This window comes from Megascapheus bottae, chromosome 11 (assembly GCF_031878675.1).
Source record: "Megascapheus bottae isolate mThoBot1 chromosome 11, mThoBot2.hap1, whole genome shotgun sequence".
NCBI classification, from domain to species: Eukaryota; Metazoa; Chordata; class Mammalia; order Rodentia; family Geomyidae; genus Megascapheus; species Megascapheus bottae.
The window spans coordinates 31,435,064-31,438,563 of record NC_143519.1 but is presented as its reverse complement, the minus strand read 5'-3'; the positions used below and the strand labels follow the sequence as shown (position 1 = coordinate 31,438,563).

Sequence of the window (3,500 nt, the reverse complement as noted above, 5' to 3'; positions counted from 1 at the left end):
AAAATATAATTACTCATTTTTTCCTACTGGGAGATGCTTATTCTAATTGACAGCTCTTTGACTTTTTTCCTTTTGGTTAAATTCTATTTTAAATATCTTTATGTTTAACAGCTTTAATATTAGTACAGTATTTTAGAATTATGGTATTTTCTTGTATTGATCAATGTTTCATAAATAAAGTTATGTAACCGGTATTGACTGTCAATTAGAGTTAAAATGAGATCAATATCTTTGATAATACCCTGAAATGGACAGAAGGGAATGATGTTCTTAATTTTAGATTCATCCTTTATGAAAATGCCTGCAGATGCTCATTGAAGTGTTTTCCCTTTTCCAATCCTCTAGGGCCGACAAACCAGGTTAAATCAACTGACCTATTCAGCCAAGATTTCCCTAGGCTGTTTCATTTTCTGCTCGATTCTATTTAACCTCTTAAGTATTTTTTTCAGAAATTCTTTAACCTTCTCTAATAAAACCACAAGCCTTAAGGATGCTTAGTGTTGTTATTGTATATTTAATTGATCAGGTTTTTTTTTCTGCTTAAAAACAAAACAAAAACACAGAAAGCAATGCTATAGAGTACATTGAATAGTAGATGAAGAGTACGTTTATTGTCTTTCTACTTCTAAATTGTGTTGAATGAAACAAGTAATGACTTTTTTTAGATAGAATTTGAAACCAAATCATCAATAGAGAAGAAAGTAGGAAATTAGACTAGAGTAAATAGTAAAAAAAAAAACAGTGAGGGTAAAGGGTAACATAAAATTTATGGATGAAATTTTAAATAGAGGAGGAAGGATGTATGAGATCAAAGCTCAGGTTGCTGAGCAGAATGAAACAAAGGGCAAATTCTATAGATTGTATTATGAATTATCTCTCCTACTACATATGAGAAAATATTCACACAATATTCAAAATTACCTCTAGCATTTTTTAAGAATGTATCTGATAATCTGAAGTTAGTTTCAGAGACCTCAGACCTGTTACCTAACAATTCCATTATTAATTTTGTATCCTGACAAAATATACAAATAAATGGTGTAATGTCTTCTAATTATATATGTCTATATGCATCTATATTTCATAAAATATAGAAGAATAAATTACTAAACACAAAATTATATACCTGTTTACATTTCTGTGTGATGCATATAACTCTTATAGTTCTTAGTAAAATTGACATTTCTAGTGTCTAAGTAACCACAGACTTTACAAAGAGCTTTAGCAATTTAATAAGTGCATCTGTCATTTGCTAATTGAGATCATTCATTTTCTCCACAGTATTAAGATGGAATGGCTTAAAATTTATCATGAGCTATATAGTTTTGGTTTTGGGATATTTTGCTATTTTTTTTTTGTCAATTGTGGGACTTGTCCTCTGGGCACGGTTGTTGTTCCTGAGCTTTTCAGCTCAATGCTACCACCCTACTCCTTGAGCCACAGAGCTGCTTCCTATATTTTGCTATTTTTTTAAAATATAAAGCTATGAAAAATAAGTACATTAAAAACCTAAGAAATTAAAATTATTAATGCCAATTGATGTTTCAGAACATACTGTATGTAACTTCAAATTAATGTCTCATAATTGTCTGTTGGAATTTATATATATGATAAATAATATGCTTATTATGGACATTTGCACATCATATGTAATGCCTAAGAAATTGGTCTCACTTTAGTGCAATTATTTTCTTTTCATATATATGTATAAGGTATATATACAAATTATAAATTGACATTTAAAAAGTTTATTTTTTCCTTGGAAAATATAAATATAACTTGTATATCAAAAGGTCATAGTGGGCTGGGAGTTTGGTCTAGTGGTAGAGTGCTTGCTGAGCATGCACAAAGACCCAGTTTCAGTTCTTTGACACCACATACATAGAAAAAAGACAGAAGTGGTGCTGTGGCTCAAGTGGTAGAGCCCAAGTGTTATGAAGGCCCAAGGACAGTGTTCAGGCCCTGAGTTCATGCCCAGAGACTGGCAAAAAACAAAAAAAAAGTCATAGCTACTCAAGGGCCTGAGATCTAATGATCATAGAACAAAACAGCACCTAGCAGTAGAGTCCTGAGACTATTTCTCAATAACCACAAGAAACAATAACAGGTATGACTGAAATGGTAGAGCACTAAGCTTGAGTGTAAAAGCTAAGACATATATAGCACACAGGCCTAGAGTTCAAGACCCATTCTAGATGGATGATTATCAATTTATGGAAAGACACAGAAATTCAATTTTTAACTGATAGAAAAATAAAGGGTTGACTTTCCATGTATGTGTTTTCACTTATTTGTTTCAAGATGCTTTTGCCAAGGTTGTTAACAACATACTGAAATTTTTACTATTTCAGAAATATACATGTTTAAGGAGAATTTTTACTCATATTTTTACAATGTTACCATTACTTTTCTTTTGAAAATTGGCAATTGCATAACCTATGTGAAAAATATAAGCAGTTTGTAATATTTCATTTATTTTTTCTTATCATAAGTACTAAAAATGTCAGTATAACACATGAAATATATGCAACCATGCTTTATCATTCTGTAAGCAGTCTTTAGGCCCAATACCAAAGATGTAGAGTTCTTTTCATATGCTTATATAGTCAAAAAGAAATTGTTTAATGAAAGTATGAAAAGAAAATTATAAAGTATGAGGAAGGAAGGAAAAGTGATAGAAGTGACTGTTTATGAAAGAAGACTATTATTCTTTGAATTGGAACAAAATATCTTGATTTATACAAGTATGTCTATGAGAAGAAGGATAACGTTAAAATGAGTAGTATAAAAATCTACAGTGATAGCTTTACCCAGTGGCAGTATTTTACATAATGATTTTTATCCTAAGCATTATTAGTGCTAATTGAAAAGTTTTCCAATACCCTGCCATGACAATTCAAAATATAGTTGGCATTGGCAAATTTTGACAGACTCTACGGAGAGTGAATTAAAAAAAAAAATCTACCATGGGTCATCCAAATAATTGTTAACTGACAGACTTTCATTATTACCTCTAGGAACAATTGGTAAATCACTAATGTTTAAATGAAGAGGATATAAGCAGAATATGCCTTACATATAGACTGTATACATATACACAATACCCATATATAATAACTAGGTAAAGAAGAAAGCGTTATTAATGTGATGAAATTAATGAATTACTATATATATATTCATATTCTGTTAATTGTTTAGGAAAAAGTCATTTGTCATTTACAAACCTCAATGACATCTCATACCTATTCTTATTAATCTCCAGAATAAAATGTATTTAATTCTAAGAAACACTTATTATGTTTTGTTATAACTATAGTAGATATATTTGCTTCATAGGAAATCATCTGACTGATAAATGAATAGGAACCTGTAATTGCATCCTTGGGAAGGATTTTTATGTATAATCCAATTATCTATGGGAATGTTTGCATTTCTAGCTAGGAATAATACTCAATTTCTTTCAAATAAACCATGACACTCAAATGTCATACCCTGCCAGT

At 30.1% G+C, this 3,500-nt stretch overlaps 1 non-coding gene across 1 annotated transcript; it reads left to right on the top strand.

The window, feature by feature from the left end:
* The first annotated feature begins 2,802 nt into the window (after positions 1–2,802).
* On the top strand, positions 2,803–2,942 carry LOC150056877 (U4 spliceosomal RNA). The gene has a single exon (XR_016537220.1). It is a non-coding gene; the product is annotated as a U4 spliceosomal RNA (small nuclear RNA).
* The last annotated feature ends 558 nt before the right edge of the window (positions 2,943–3,500 follow it).